General features: G+C 37.0%; 1 pseudogene; it reads left to right on the forward strand.

The window, feature by feature from the left end:
• The first annotated feature begins 895 nt into the window (after window positions 1-895).
• On the forward strand, window positions 896-1654 carry LOC102964260 (annotated as a pseudogene).
• The last annotated feature ends 16406 nt before the right edge of the window (window positions 1655-18060 follow it).

Here is an 18060-nt window from a genome sequence, read left to right on the forward strand (position 1 = left end):
TCTATGAATAAATCTGATATTGAATTAAATTAGTTATGAGTCCTGAGATGGCTCACAGTTTGCTGTGTAGGGGCATACCCATAAATGCTGATGCTAAATGTTTAAGGACAGGGTGGGGAAGGAGACAACTTGATTTGTAACAGTGATGATCTCTGTGGTGTGGATACTCCCACTATGTTGGATTTCAAGTTACCACCATGACCTCTCTTCACTGAACTTGGGCTTGAGAAGAGATGTGCACAATCAGCTGAGCAAACTATTTTGATACAGGTTTCAGAAACCACTGCCCCAATGTATTTAACTATTTAGATTTTATTAGACACATGTCCACAGTTTCCATTTGGTAACATGGATCGATGTTGAACTTAAAAAGAATGAACGGAATCCAATGTAAACAAAAACAAACAAAAAAATAATTGTAGAAAGTAATTTTAATTGTTACATTAAACATTTTTCCCAAGTTTCAACCCATGTGTTTCCAAATGACTCTATACCTAAGGCAATAGAATTTTGACAAAGATATTATCTGTTTTATCACTTTTGGGTTGCTAAATTATACTATAATATAGTCCTTAGACTTGCTCTGTGGACATAAATTTCCCGGTAGGGAAATAACTTAGAAAACTGTCCTAAAGTCAAGGAAATCTAGGTCTCGGCCTCTGGGCCTAGGCAGCTCAGGAGCTCAGGGCCCCTGTGCAGTGGTCTCATCTACCTTGAGGGGCATGCAGTTGGTTCCCTTCCTCGTTTTTCAGACCCCCACGTGCTTGCAGAGTGGGAGATTCTTGCTGGGCTGTCGGAAGTCCAGGAGGTGTTGGACTCCTCCCCCCTCCAGGAAGGAGGGCACAGCCGTTCCCCCCTCTGCCCTTCCTTCCAGGAGGCCAATTCGGGTAGAGAAATGATCCTGCTTTCCGTGTCTGCTGAAGTCGCTGTGACTGCCACCCCAATTGTCTCAGTAAACATTTTATTTCCTTCCATCAAAGAAAATGTTAAGGACTATCTACAGACACACTGGGAGAAAGAAGAGTGCCAACAGGATGTTGTCAGTCTTTGGGGGAAACAGGCTGAAGAGGATCCCCACCTGGACTGGGCTGTTCCCATCCCTGCCACCTCTGGGAACAGAGCAGATGACCTGCAGTGGGTGATCCAGGCCAGCGGTGGATAAGGGGTGCTGGCAGAAGTCTCTAGACTGAAAGACCATGGTGATGAAACAGCTGCAGAGCCTCAGGTGCAGGGCGGCATTCACAGCTGGGCACATAAAAGCAGCATTCTTTGACAATGTGGTTCCAGCGGTCAGGAAATGGAGACAGGCTGGAAGGAAGGTGTATATGTATTCTTCAGGGAGTGTAGAGGCCCAGAAGTTATCATTTGGCCATTCTACAGAGGGAGAGAAACTTGAGCTTGTTGATGGTCACTCTAATATCAAGATTGGACACAAAGTGGAGAATGAGAGTGACCAAAGGATTGCCAAAAGCCAACCAACAACATCTTGTTTCTGACAGACCTTACTCTGGAGGCCAGTGCTGTTGAGCAAGTGGATGTTATTGTCACTGAGCTGGTGAGACCCAGTCATGATGAGCGTTTGACAGATGACGAAAAGAATTACCACAGCCTCATCACATCCTTCCATGGACTGTACCTGCCTTCCTCAACCTAGAGAAGGATGACAAACCTGTCCTCACAAAGTTGTCCCTGGAGTCTATTTTTATTCTGATGGTAAAAGTAACTTACTTTGAAAACACATATATATGATGCATAGAGAGGGGAACCCTTTTGTACTGCTGATGGGAATGCAAACTGGTGCAGCCACTCTGGAAAACAATATGAAGTTTCCTCAAAAAATTAAAAATGTACTACCCTAGACCCAGCAATTGCACTACTAGGAGTTTATCCAAATCTTACAAAAATGCTGGTTCGGAGGGGCAGATGCACCCCAATGTTTATAGCAGTGCTATCAACAATAGCCAAATTGTGGAAAGAGCCCAAATGTCCATCAACGGATAAATGGATAAAGAAGATGTGGTATATATTACAATGGAATACTACCTGGTGATGAAAAAATAATTTAAGTTTGCTATTTGCAACAACATGGATGGAATGAGAATGTATTATGCTGTGTGAAATACATCAGTCAGAAAAGACAGATATCATATGATTGCACTCATACGTGGAATTTAAGAAACTCAACAGATGAACATAGGGGAAGGGAAGAAAAGATAAGATAAAAACAGAGAGGGAGGCAAACCATAAGAGACCCTTAAATATAGAGAACAAACTGATGGTTGCTGAAGGAGGGGTGAGAGAATGGGCTAAATGGCTGATGGGCATTAAGGAAGGTACTTGTTTGGGGGTGAGCACTGGGTGTTATGTGTGAGAGATGAATCAGTGGGTTCCACTCCTGAAACCAAGACTATATGTTTTCTAACTTGAATTTAAACTAAAAAAAAAAAGCACATATACACATCCACATAGGTATGCAACTGTATATTTGCGTATGTTTAAATTGCCTTCCACAGGTACATAACTGAAATGAAAATCTCAGTTCAGTGAGAGATGTCCGAACAATATGTCTTTGGCCTTGCCTCATCATTGAGTTCTACTTATTTCCAAAAGCCTGGGAGTTTTGACTGATGGGAGCTGAGAAATATTCCAGCTCCCTCATTTGACACCTCCCTTCTCCAAACTTCACCAAACTGGGGCAACTATGAAGTATTCATTTTAAACTATATCAAGAACTTTCTTCATGGAATTTATTTCTAGTGCCCACAATAACTGTCTGGATAATGTTTTTTCTTGTACCTAACCTTACCTGTGTCACTTTCCTACCAGTGTTCTTCATTCTCCCCAAGTAAACCACCTGTATTTTAATCCTTGCCAAAGCAAAACACTAGACTAGGTTTACAATCTCATGGACAGGTCATGTACAGAGGTTTATTACCCATAAAATTTTAGGATATTATGGCAAATATTATTTCCCTGAGAACAAAAGTACCTGAGCTCTAGTCCTTGATTCTTCACAGTCTAGCTCTGAAACAAGGATACTTGTCTTCCCCGGACTTAGTCATCTCTCATTGTCATTGTCAGATAAGGATTTGGATAGATAAATGATCTAGAGCCTCTTTCTAGACTAACTTTATGATTCTAAGACAGAAATCCCTAGAAGGATTGCTTCCATAAATGGTCTGTCATATTTTAGAAAATGAAGGTTTGGGTGCAGATAGATGTTTCCTAAGAACCTGAGAAGTTAGGTGCCTGGGTGGCTCTGTCGTTAAGCATCTGACTTTGGCTCAGGTCATGATCTCACTTTTGGTGAGTTTGAGTCTCACATTGGGTGAGCTCAAGCACTGCTTCAGGTAAAAACATGAGCCCTGGGTGAGACCCGCTTCTCTCTCTCTTTCTCTGTCTCCCTCCCTATCTCTCTCTGCCCCTCGTGGGAATCTCTCTTTCTTTGCCCCTAGCTCACTTGTGCCTCTCTCTTTCTAAAAACAACAACAACAACATAGAACCTAAGAAGTTTTGTGTATGCATTCATTCATTCATTCATTTATTCCACAGACTTTATTAAATATCTCTTCTGCAAAAATCACTGTAGATATACATTCTTCAAAAGCTACTAGCCACATGTGACTAACTTTAAATTTAAATTAATTAAAATTCAATAAAACTAAAAATTCAATTGTCAGTCTCTCTAGCCACATTTCAAGTGTTCAGTAACTATTATGTGTCTAGTGCCTACTCTGTTGCATAGCACAATTATAGAATATTCCCATCACTGCAGAATATTATATTGGATAGAGCTGCTCTCAGAATGATGAAGAAAATTAAATCAGACAATTAGCCTTCAAGAAATAATACCTAAAAATTTCAGTAAAATGTGAATATGTAAGTGGGCATAGTTGATACCAAGTGAGCGTTTCCAATCACCTACTTTATAGTCATTTAGATGTAAGTTTTCAGGGAAGGCTTCATCGTAGATAGAGAATCTGAAGGTTAGTCAGAAGAGTAGACTGTTACAGACTTTGTAAGTCTTTATTTATTTATTTGTTTATCAGAGAGAGAGAGGGAGTGAGCAGGGGAGAGGGGCAGAGAGAGAGTATCTTAAGCAGGCTCCATGCTCAGCTCAGAGGTATATATGTATGTATTTATTTAGTTAGTTATTTTATTTATATATATATATATTTTTTTTTTTTTAATTTTTAAGTTGGCTCTATGCCAAGTATGGAGCCTAGTGCAGGGCTTGAACTCAGGACCATGAAAGGAAGACCTGAGCTCAGATCAAGAGTTGGTCGCTTAACCAAACTGAGCTACTCAGGTGCCCTTGTAAACATTTAAAAACCAGTCAGAGAGACTTAAATTAATAGGATGAAAAAAACTATAAAGTAACATCATAAAATAGTCAAATAACATTGTTTTAACTATATTCTTACAACCACTATATTTAAAAAAAAAAAACTTTAAATTTAAGTTTAAAAAAGCTTTAAATATAGTCGTTGTAAGTATATATATATGGGGCTTCTGGGTGGCTCAGTCAGTTCAGCATCTAACTCTTGTTTTTGGCTCAGGTCATGATCTCATGGTTCGTGAGTTTGAGCCCCAAGTCAGGCTCTCTGCATCGACAGTGTGGCGCTTGCTTGAGATTCTTTCTCTTCCTGTCTTTCTGCCCCTACCCTGCTCGTGCTCTCTCTCTCTCTCTCTCTTTTTTTTTCAAAAATAATTAAACTTAAAAAAGAAAATACCTTGGATTGTGAGTAACTTGTTCTCTGAGTGTTCTACTAGACAAGCGAATATTTCCAATAAATTTTAACTTGATAAGCAAGTGATGTCTTGTAATACGATTAGTACATGGCACATCACATGATTACAACTGAGCCAATGGTTCTTGAAATTTGCTTTGATATACAAGTGCTTCGAATTACAAGCATGTTTCCAGAGTGAATTATGCTCACAAACCAAGATTTTGCTATATATAGATGAGAGTTACAGAAAAAATTGAAAGCTTCTTTGTCCCATATATTTTATTTTTCTTACTTGATAAAAGTGGAAACAATAATAAAAAACAGAGCATTTAAAAAAATACTTACCTTTCTCTTAGGTTTATTAAGTATCATATAGATTGTCATTTAGATCTTTCTTATTTGCATCCACCACAATATCTAACAGTAACTAAGAAATACCTGTTGGATGATGTCATTGGATAATCATCACCCTTAAGTCTTGTGAACTTTCTTTTGGAAAAAAAAAAAGATTTAAAACATCTTTTTAATGTCCAATGTAATTTTGTAGTGTTTACATGTATAACTTTCTTGGTTTGGATTTAAATTCTCCACAAGCTCTGTGACCTTGAGCAAGGTAGGTAAATCCCTCTTCACCTCACCTTTCTCATCTGTAAACAAGTTAATAACATCACCTCCAACATGAGGTGGCTGTAAGGAAGTAACTGAACTAAATCATCTAAAAATACTTAGAATAGTGTTTGGCATATAAGAAATTCTCTATAAGAATTGGTTTGTGAATATTGTTGCTGTTCTTATTGTTGTTCTCAGCTACTCGTTAGAATATCTGAGATCCACTACAAATAAGACCTGAGTTAAGATGTCTAGCTTTATAATTAGATGAGCCGGTAAAACTATCATCAATATTGAGTGAGCACTTAAATGGGACACTTATTAGGAAGTGCTTCAGTTTACCTATTAGCTACCTTTGTTCCTTCAAAAAACTGGGTGAAAATGGTATTTTGATAAATGCTTTGATTTCCAAAATAAATGGTATAGAATATTCTTTCCCATCATACTCAATAAATATGGATTTCATAGCTTTGTCTTTCTGCATTTATTAAAGGAAAACTGTATTTGTTACCCAGATATTAAATAAAGTGCTGAATCTAAGACTTGAGCCATTTAAACCTAATCCTGACCTCTTAATAGCAGAGGCTCTCACTGTCTTGTCTAAGAAGAATCTCAGTATGTTCTAGATGTGCGGCAATTATGTTGATTTGCCTAAAGGAGTGTTGTTGAGATCATGATGTCATCTCAAGGGTAATGGATGCTTCGGGGTTGTTGAATATTTAATTTGTCAGACGAGGTCAAAGAAAAGAGATGTTATGCTACTTTTCAAATGTTTTAAGACAGAGAAAATGAACAGCTCAAACAAACCCATAAAAACAACTGATGGAAACCTCCATATACAGAGCCCTAATCTGAAAGAACAGTGGTAGCATGTTAAGAATAACATGTGTGATTAAATATCTTTCATTGTTTTGTAGTAATTAAAAATTTTACATTAGCAAATACAGCTTCTAGGTACTCTGCCTATGTACTTAGCACTTGGTGTTGTATTTACTATTATTTTTTTAAATAGCATAATGATTATTATAGGTATAATACTAAAAGAAAATCTATTTACATGTACATAAAATCATTATCAGGTGTTTCCTGGGAAATATATGTTACTTAAGCAATTTAGAGTAATTGTTAAGGAATTGTGTGCATTCAAAGAGGTAGTATCTTAATGACTACTCTTTTAGGCAATAGTGTTTATTTCTGGATTAATATGTATAATGAGATTTATATCTTAAAATAACATCAGGCTTCATCGCATCCTTGAAACTGGTCTCATGTTATTTTCTAAAAGCATGCAACCTCTATATTATTATTCTTCGACTCTTTGACTGTAGTAACACTTTCTTAATATTAAGGGTTTTTTTTTTTCCTTCTCAAGCCTATGTATTTTAAAATTTTTCAGTGATGATAGAATTGCTGCCAAGGTACAAAATAACTAAATGGAAGTTGGAGAGATGGCCACTTGAGATTATAAATGTATTGTTTTTCAGGAGTTACTTTGGCTTAGATTATAATTACAAATTTCAATTTAAAACATTTACTTATTTTTGAAGTCTTGCTCAAAGTGATTATTAGAATCTTTTTACATGATTTGAGAATGAAAATGAATGATATTTAATTTCTACATTTATGTCACTATTCAAATAAGGGGCTGTTAGCCCAAGATTCATGGAGAGTTAGGGATCCATGGATGGCCATGGAGTGGATACAATAAATAAGTCTCCTGGATTTATTGCAAATTTGTGGGTGTTTACATGTGTGCAATTTTGGGAGGAGACTGCCTATAATATAATCAAGTCTAAAAGTGTAGCATTGGCTGCAAATTTTTAAGTACAGCTGATTGGATAAAAAATTAAATAATGAAAGGACATTGGAAGAATATTCCTTAATTGTTCCTAATGCAAAACAGTGGAATCTTTAGAATATGGTCATTTATTCTTATGTATCCCTCAATCCATGCTTTTCATTTTGTGGCATATTTTAGAAATGAATTATTTGCAATTATTTTTTTTATTTCTTAAATTTATTTACCTAGTAAATTCACATGATAAATGTCTTTAAAATGCAAAAAGATTTAGAATGAAAAGTGTGTGTATTCCTACCCTATTCACCTAGTAGAAACAATCCTTGCTTTGAGTCTCTTGCGTATCCTGGAAAGATACACAGATACATGAATAAACAGAAAACTAGATTCACTTTCTCTTTCTCAGTGTCTTACACTAAAATTAAGGCATATTATATACACAGTTTTGTGTCTTGCTGCTTTGATTTCAAAATACACTTTGAAAAATTAGTCCACATCAGTACATGTTGAACTACCACATTCTTTTAACGTCTGCAAATAATCCTTTGTGTGGGTGAATAGGATTTATTTAACCTGTCCCCTAATAATAGATATGTAGGTTGCTTTCAATTATTTGCTGGTACAAACTATGATGCAATGAATACTTTTGAATATGGTAAATGTTTATACATTCAGTTCCTTGAAATGGAATTGCTGGCTTAAATGGTGTATGCATATTTAATTTTTATATGTTGGATGAATTATGCTCCATAACAAATGTTAGCAAATTATCCTCCATAGAAAACACTAATTTACACTTCCACCAACAATGAATGAATGTGATAATGCAAACTTTTGAGGATTCAGCACCATTTACTTTGGTTTTGTCAACCAAACCAATGTGTTGGGAACACACTCAGATGACTTCTAGTTTAACTTGTTGGCATAGTTGAGGAACAGCAATAGAGGAAATGAATCTTGTTTCAGATCTCTGCAATTCTCTTCAAATGCTTCATCTTGTAGAAAAATGGCATAATTCCTTTGCTAAATATTTGGTTGAAATTGTATGATTATTGGATATAATACAACCCAAAGTCCTCTTGGCCTAATGGTGTCATTACTATTTCATTCAACTAATTAACATAAAACAGTCCATTAGTACTAGATATATATTTATTTATAATAGAAACTAAAAGGGGAAAAAATTCTATACCTATCTAAAATATTGGGTCAAAGATAGTAACCTAAAAGAAATGTAAAAGGTAAGCCAAAAAATATCTGAACCAAACAAGAATCAAATTGTGTATGCGAAAACAACGAGATATTTGAAGTGTAGTTTTTATTGCTTCTGTTCATCCTTACCTTGTCAATAAATGAAAATGCCTAAGTGCTCCAGGAAATGTTATGTTTGTAGCACTCCAACCCTGGTAATAATCAGGAAGCACTAAAAATGCCCATGGAAACAGTATTCCACAAATTAACTGAAATTCACACATGGTTAAATAAGTAACCTAACATGCCTACACAAACATTTTATATGGTTTCTCATTACTAAACCTTCAAAACAAATCCACTGAAGCAGTTTGTTATCATCCATTTAAATTATATCCTCTAATTTAATCAAAAGCTTTTCTTTAGGGCAAAATAGTTTAGTGTATGTGGATGTTGATGTAAATGTTGCTGAGGGAAGGAAGCAGACTTTCTAAGCATGACTTAGAGTGTTAATGAGTATCTTTACACATGGCTTTACATGACAAGGTGATAGATGTTTGGTTTCACTGTCCTCCATAAACCATAAGACAGGGTGCTACTAGTGGATACTGAGTTCAAATCTCAGACCTTTGCAATCTGCATGCATAAAACTAATGTGTTCACGATATAAAAGAAATAGGTCTTTTTTGATAAGATTGCATAATTCCGAGATCAGCATCCATCTGTGTATATATTTTTTTCTCTTAGCTTATGTTAATAGCTTTATTTGACAATTTAATGTTTTCCTTTTTCCTCCTAACAGCAGGTGAAAGAATTCATAAATCTGCCATGAACAGTTGTCAATGAATATTCATATCTAGGATGTCTGATTGCAGCAGTTTGACATTTTTATTTGATTTCCATCAAGAAAAGAAATGCTTTGTTTCTTAATTCGCAATGCATTCTAATCGGTTTCTGCACATTATACCACTGGTTAAGTTATTGTAATTGTCAGTATCAAACAACTAATTTATAAAATAAGAATATTTGATATAATTCAGAAAAAAATGTGACTAACAATTATTCTTACAAACTCATTGAAAATAGTATACCTTTGTGTTTCATTGGGTAATTTGTATTAAAATTAAGTTTGCACTGAGGACCTTCATTTCCTATCCTGAATGTATGTTCTATTGAATGTGCTGGTATCTCCTGCTGGATGAGCTGATCAGGTCTCTGTGGGTGTAGGAGTCTCAGGAGCAGATATCATAAGCTTAATGGCAGATATGTCCTATAGATCATTGTTACATGAATGTGAACATATAATTGGTTCAACCAGAGCCAATATAGGTTTGGTACGATTTTAGTGAATATTTGTGGTTATCTGTTAAAAGTCTAGACATTCACAGCAGCAAAATTATTTTTTTCATTAACTAAAATCATCCTTAGATTTTGGATTGATCTTTTACTATAATTCTTCTCAAGATGCATAATTATCATCTGGAAAGCTTGCTAAAATAGTTCCTGAACCATAACCCTGGAGATGCTTATTCAGTATATCTGGAGTGGGGCCCAATAACTTTTATTTCTTTTTTTTAATGTTTACATATTTATTTTTGAGAGAGAGAGGGGCAGAAAGAGGAAAGAGAGAATCCCAAGCAGACTCTGTGCTGTCAGCTCAGAGCCCAACACAGGGCTCAAATTCACAAACCATGAGATCATGACCTGAGCCAAAATTAAGAGTTGATCACTTAACCAGCTGAGCCACCCAGGCACCCCAACTTTTATTTCTAACAAGATTTTAGTTAGTGATGATGCTGGTCTACCACACCATATTTAAATATTTTATAGTGCTGGCTATCTCTTGGTCTTCTATAAAATGTACAGAAACCTTCTAGGTGAAAGCACACTACATCAAATGACTAAGAAGCATGTATTGGCAGACAGATTGCAGGAATTAAATGTGGGGAGAAGGGTTCAGAATAACATGCACATTCAACAATCCCACACAACAAGTGTTTTCTTTAATTCTGGTTCTGCATAGTATCTTTACGTATGGTACATATTAGATGTAAGGAGTTTAAAGCTAAGAAGAATTTATTTATTATTTTTCAGTTTATTTTTATTTATTTTGAGAGAGAGAGAGAGAGAGCAAGTGGGGGAGGAGCAGAGAGAGAGGGAGACAGAATCTCAAGCAGGTTCTGCACTGTCAGCACAGAGCCCAACATGGGCCTCAAACTCACAAACGATGAGATCATGACCTGAGCCAAAATCAAGAGTCGGGTGCATAACAAACTGAGCCACCCAGGAACCTCAAATAATTTATTTTTAAAATTCTCATATGAAGTAGAATCTGCATTCCCCAGCCCCAATTTATTATTGAAAAGCTAAATATAATGTAACAGTAAATTAATGAATCTCTATTCTTAATTATCTATAAATAAAATACAAAAGAAAACTATCTAACAGATTAAAAGAGAAAACCATGGGAATTAGAAGGCATTTCCTTAGCCTGTTATTGAACTCAAAGGAGTTATTTTTACTTATGATTTATGAAATGCTGATCCCTATGTTTTGCAAAGCAAACACATATTTTGATTTTTTTTTTATTTTAATGCATCTTTACTACCCAAAATAATTTTGTTGGCCCATCGGGTTTCCGCACTGACTGTGAACAAAAGTTTTTTGTTTTTTGTTTTTTGTTTCCCTTGGTGGTAGCGATGGAAGGTGTTGTTTTTAAGCAGTTACTGTTTTCCCAAGACTGTGAGAGACCCAAACTTCTCAAATAGTTTTCTCTACTTCACTACCAGCCCTTCCAAGTGTTTTCAACTCTGCTGCCAGACATCTTTCTAAAACGCAAATATGACCACACAACTCATTATCTTAATTAAAATCTTTCAACAGCTTCCCCTTGCTTTCAGCATAAAATGAGGATTTCTTAGTCTTATTCACAAGGTCCCTCATAAACTGACTCCAGCCTACCTCTTTAGTTTTATAGCTAAACATTTTACTCTAGCCATAAAAAAAAACATTTTAGGGGGGTGCCGGGGTGGCTCAGTCAGTTGAGCATCTGACTTCAGCTCAGGTCATGATCTCACAGCTCGTGGGTTCGAGCCCCACATCGGTCTCTGTGCTGATAGCTCAGAGCTTGGAGCCGGCTTTGGATTCTGTGTCTCCTCTGCCCCTTCCCTGCTCATGCTCTCTCTCGCTGTCTTTCAAAAATAAATAAATATTAATTTTTTTTAAAAAAGCAGCTAGGAATCCTTAAAAATATCATATATCCTCAGGCTACTGATCCCCATACTGATCCCCACAGTATTCATCTCTTATCTTTCCCATTTAATTCCTTTTTGTCTTGTAGGACTCAGCTTCTTTTTCTCATTCTTTTGGAAATTTTACTTTGTGGTCCGAGTCTCCATTAAGTGCCTGTTCTCAAGATCCCCATTATCCTGTTTACATACTTCTAGAATAGCCCAAGCTGCATTGTTCACCCACCTCACTCTAGGTCTTAAATTCCTGGAGAACAGCACTGTGCCATTTATATTTCTGTTTATCACAGTGCCAACATATAACAGCAACTCAGTAAATACTTTTTTAATTCTTTTTTATTTTTTTAAGTTCATTTGTTTATTTTGAGAAAGACAGAGACAGCACACATAGGGGAGGGGCAGAGAGAGAGGGAGTCTGAGAATCCCAAGCAGGTTCTGCACCATCAGCACAGAGCCGGACATAAGGCTTGAATTCACAAAACCATGAGATCATGACCTGAGCCGAAACCAAGAGTCAGATGCTTAACGAACTGAACCACCCAGATGCCCCAATTTTTTTTTTAATTTTATGTTTATTTTATTTTTGAGAGAGAGCTTGAGCGGGAGAGAGGCAGAGAGCGGGGGGACAGAGGATCCAAAGCAGGCCATGTGCTGACAGCAGCAAGTCCGACCTGGAACTCGAATTCACAAACTGTGAGATCATGACCTGAGCCAGAGTCAGAAGCTCAACTGACTGAGCCACCCAGGTGCCCCAGTAAACACTTTTGTAAAATATTAATTTCCAAACATGTCATGAGTAATGAGAAGTAAGATTTGATATCTAAAGTCAAATCATGGAAGAACGGCTAAGAACTATTACAGTGTTTTGAAAGGTAAGGTGACACAATGCAAACAATGATTTGGGAAAATAGAGAGAATACACTAAGCTGGTACGGTAGCTCATATGTGGGACAAGAAAGATCTAAATTTGTGTGATGTTAATGTTGTGAAACAGTGAGGATATATTAAATGTAGGGCTTGAAAACCCCCAAGGTTTCTGTCCTGGATGATAAAACACATGGTGGCAGTGCTTTCAGAAATAGAGTGAGGACAAGGAGAGGAATTTGTCTCATGAAAGATGATGGGATTTGGGGAAAAACCAGGTTTAGGCAGAGGTCAATGGAAAGCAAGGAAAATCTGTAAGCAATTAAAATCAAGAGTCCATGGATTGAACGAGGTTCTGAGTTCCAAATTTTGAATATGAGCATCAGTTCCATGTAAACAGGAGGTTGACTCCGGGAGCACTGAACATCTACTTTGTCAGGTAAGAGTAAAGAGATGTCAGAGGATAAAGGACTGTGAGAGGCAACAGGGAGCAAAGAGAGACTGACCAAAGAACGTATGGCTTTCAACAGAGGGAAGGTCAATATTATCAAGGTCGTGAATATCCAAAACTTTTAAGTCTTCGTGTGCAATAGGTTTGTACTCATGTATGTTAGATAGTCTGAAATTTTAGAAATATACAAAAGTGAAATATCATTGTGAAGAGCCCACATGGATTTTTGGTGAGTGATTTTTCTACTGTTTCACTCTGGGCTTTCCCTCCCCCCCCAACTCCCCCATCCCCCATTTTCCTGGGTATCCCAGTCCAGATAGAGTGTGTGTAGCCATCTGATGATTCCCTCCTCCCCAGAGCTCAGCTTCCTCCTTCCTATTCCAATCTCTCTCTCAAGCTTGGTACCTCTTTGCTTCCCGTCTTCTGTCTGCCTTCCTGTCCCTGCCTATCACTTTACATCTCTCCCAAGAGCCCCACTGTGAAGATCCGTGAGGATGTGGTGAGACCACATGGGGAAAGCAGAAAGATTTCCCATAAGTGCACTGAAACTTCCTCAGCCACAACCTCCGGCAACATCTTTTCCCCACCCTGCTGATAGTGACCACGCATGTTCTCACTATTCTGCCAGATAGCATATGGCAGTTAACCATTCACTGTCCAGCGGAGTCATGATCCCCTGGACCACTTCCTTTGTTCACAGAACTGCACTGCTGTTCAAAATTAAGTGTGACTCATCAGAACAATAAGAAAAGCAGATGTGACATCTGTGGCAAGTCTCTCTCTCACCATCACTGTGATATTTGGATGTGGATGCGATTCATCATTTGTTGCTATTATCATCTTCTGTTATGGATGATATTTCATGATACCCAAAAGAATGTCGTGCCTTTACATAGTAATTTGTATTATAAAATAATTTCATATAAGTTTATAGTTTAATCCTTAAATAAGTCTTTGATCTAAGGACAATTATCCTTATTTTACAAAAGTGATCAAGGTCCAGACTGGCTGAGTGATTTACTCCCAACGACTGCATGGCTATGGCATAGTTGATCCAGAGCTGGTATTTTTGTCACTACACTACTTGGAAGCTTTCAGTTTATTCATGTTTCCTCCAATAATAATAAATTTGGAGGGGCCTCGTCTTTTCTCAGAGGTTTTTCTTTTTTCCATTTTTCCATGCAAAAAAATGTTTCAATGGGGCCATTTACAAATAAGAAAATTGAGAGGTCATAATTCTAAAGAAGAGTTCTGTCAATGAATTTGTGGCAGAGCTCATGCTAGAAACCACGTCTCATCATAATTATCCCCAAACTATTTTTATGGTGGATGTTGTTCTCTGGGTCCTTTTTGGTTTTGTTCCTTTTCTTTGTTCTCAGGGCATAGTTAAGAATGCATTACTTTCAGGTTATCTTTAATTTGCCCTACTACTAAAACATGATGAAATTCTCATTCACGTGCTTCAGGCTAATCCAGCCACATTACCCATTGATGCCACTGTCTACCACCTTTTCTTCCAACTTGACCCATTAGTTTTCCATCTTTATTCCACATTTTCAAATAGTCTAATGACTTCTTCACTACATATATGATAAATCATACTTAAGTCTGTATGATCTAACAAATTTTTAAAAAAGCCTTTTTCCCTATTTTCTTCTCACAGCCTCTCACCTTCATTTTTATTTTTTTCTTAATTTTTATTTATTTTTTAAATTTACATCCAAGTCAGTTAGCATTTAGTGCAACAATGATTTCAGGAGTAGATTCCTTAATTCCCCTTACCCATTAATCCCATCCCACCTCCCACAGCCCCTTTAGCAACCATATTTAATAGTCTCATGTTTTTGTCCCCCTCCCTGTTTTTATATTATTTTTCTTCCCTTCCCTCATCTGTTTTGTCTCTTAAATTCCCCATATGAGTGAAGTCATATGATCTTTGTCTTTCTGAATAATTTGTCTAACCGAAAAATTTCGCTTAGCAAAATACCCTCTAGTTCCATCCACGTAGATGTGAATAGCAAGATTTCATTCTTTTTGATTGCTGAGTAATACTCCATTATATATTTATACCACATCTTCTTTATCCATTCATCCATCGATGGACATTTGACAGCCTCTCACCTTTAATTCACAGATAAATGCTACATTCTTTCTCTCCTTTGCCTCATCAATTTTAAAAATGCTTATTCATTTGAGAGAGAGAGAGAGTGGGGGAGGGGCATAGAGAGAGAGGGACAGAAAATACAAAGTGGGCTCTGTGTTGACAGCAGTGAGCCCCATGCAAGGCTGGAACCCACTAACCGTGAGATCACGACCAGAGCCGAAGTCAGACATTTAACCAACTGAGCCACCCAGGTGCCTCATCCACTTTTTTTAAACTACCCTTATTGAATGTATGTGTGCATGGGTGTGTGTGTGTGTGATAAAAGGAAGGCATGAACTTTCTCATCAGCCCATCCATATCAAACTTTGACTCACCATTCCACTAAGGGGATTCTTGACGAAGTCACTGGTGACCTCCAAAATTTCAAATCTAGTCATTTTATTTTCCCTCTTCCCTGACCTGTCTGCAATATTAGTAGGAGCCAACAACTTCATCATTTTCAAATCTTCACTCTATCTGCCATGATGGCAGTTAGCGTTTCTTCAGAATCCTTTGAACATCTCCATTTCCTTTGGGAAAGTAGGGTAGAATAATGATGAGGAAGGGCACTGGAGTCAGGCTAATGGACGCCACCATTAATGGTGTAATATTGGGCAACTGAGCTTCTCTGTGCCTGTTTAAAATGGGGGGTAATAACAGAACTTACCTTATGAGTTCGCGACTACCTTATAGGATTGTTTTGAGGATTAAAATTGTTAATACCTGGGAGGCACTTACAGAAGTGCTCAGCATCTGGTAATTGCCTAGTAAATTATTCAATGACCACTATTGTCTATACCACTGCCAGCAGCACCAGCACCAGGACCAGGACCAGAACCACCATTGCTCCTCTTTTTCTTGCTCCTCCTCTCTTTCACCACAGTCTAGACACTGGTGTTCTCTACAGTTCTTTTCTCAACTCTCTTATGTCCTCTGAGCACTCTCGAAGGCCATCATATCTATTGTCAAGAGCATGCCTCCACTGCACGTATTTTTATGCCTCTCACACCTTTATATCCGGCCGTTCGCATAAATTCCAGATTGTTATATTTAACCACCTATTAGACCACTCCCTCTTGATGTCACTCTTGGATGTATTTGTAAGTCAAAATTTCTAAATATAATGTTAGTGTCTTCCCTTAGAACATGAATTTTAACTCCCTTTTTATTAAGGTCAGTAATCCTCCAAGCTAGAAATCTCTACTTGCTTTTTCTCTTTTTCTTCACTTCTAACATCTGTTAGATGTGGATTAAGAACAGATTTTACTATATGTAAAACAGAGGCCTCAAGTAGAAAATGGCTTAAATATAATCATTTACTTTGTTTTATTTATATCTCCAGAAACTCAGACTCATAGGTCACTGTTCTCCCTTTCTAAAAAGGAGACTTCAAGAGAACAGACAGAGTTCCAGCAATCATGCCTGGAGTTTTGGCAGAAATTAAAAGGAAGAGATTTAAAGAGAGAGAGAGAGAGAGATTGAGAGAAAATTCTCCACCTTGTAGGTAGGAATTGTTCCCTGAAGCTGCTACACAATATACTTCCTTTTATATCCCATTAGCCAGAACTTAGTCACATGGCTACATGCAACCAGAAAGAATGATGTCTTTGTTCTGGATGGCCTTGTATTAATTTAAACATTGATAAAGAATACAAGAATAATGTTTTCATGTTTTAATTTCAACTTTATTGACATATAATTGATATATAAAATTGTAAGACATTGAAAGTGTACATCATGGTGATTATATATATACATCGTGAAAGAACCCCTCCCACCTAGTTAATTAACAAAAATCCAGTACCTGACATGTTTATCTTTTTGGTGATTTGATGAATGGCCTCCAATATTTATTATCTTATAAATTATAACTTTAACAGTCTACCAGATTTTCCTCTTCTCCATTGCCATTGCTGCTGACCTATTTTAATGTCGTCATTCCAAAAAGGCAAATGCTATGAAACTTGGTCTCCACATTGCTGATAGAGTCAACTTTCTAGAACACACACCTGATCACTTCTTGCAGCCACATCAAATTATTTGCAGTCTCTGGAGGTGACTGTTCATTTATTTGTCTTTGTGGCTTTGTGCATGCTACTTCAAGAAAAACATGGAAATACCTCCCCCCTTTTATGTCCTTCAAAATCCAGCTCAGATATTACTTTCTTGTTAGTTTTATTTTATGTCCTTCAAGATCCAACTCAGACATTACTTTCCTAGTAGTTATCTTCAATAAGGTTGAGTTTCTCATTTACACCTTCATACTCATAGATCACTATATCTTGTATATATCAGACAACGTAGTGTAGAACTTATTCTGATTAAGGGGAATTTTATATATCTATTTTCCCTCTGAGACTGTAAATGCCATGGGTACTTGTTAGACTTCTCTGTTTATCTGCAGTTCAGATACAGAATTGTAGGTACTCAGTAAATGTTTGTAGAGCTGTTAAACACATGAAGTTAAATATATTATTATATATAATTATTATAATAATGCATGTTATGCCTGTAAGGAAAATAATTACCTCCACCAATAAATGTCTCAAGCAAGAAAAACACTAGACTTTATAAGTAATCTTTTTTTTAATGTTTTTATTTATTTTTGAGACAGAGAGAGACAGAGCATGAGCAGGGGGAGGGGCAGAGAGAGAGGGAGAAACAGAATCTGAAGCAAGCTCCAGGCTCTGAGCTGGCAGCACAGAGCCCGACGCGGGGCTCGAACCCACGAGCCGTGAGATCATGACCTGAGCTGAAGTCAGATGCCCAACCGACTGAGCCACCCAGGCGCCCCTAGACTTTATAAGTAATCTAAATCAATGCTTGATGAATATAGCTAAATTACCTTTTGCCAAGTTAAGTGCCTTTTCTTGATGTTTAACAAGGTTTTTATTCTTTAAGTGAGAAAAATCCTGATGATACTTAAGGAATTCCTCTGTCATGAAATGTAAATATTTCTAGTAGAAAAGAATGCATGTTTCCAGGTGGTTGAACATTCCCCAGGAGTCCAGTGTAGTTCTCTG

Source organism: Panthera tigris, chromosome C2 (genome assembly GCF_018350195.1).
Source record: "Panthera tigris isolate Pti1 chromosome C2, P.tigris_Pti1_mat1.1, whole genome shotgun sequence".
NCBI lineage: Eukaryota > Metazoa > Chordata > Mammalia > Carnivora > Felidae > Panthera > Panthera tigris.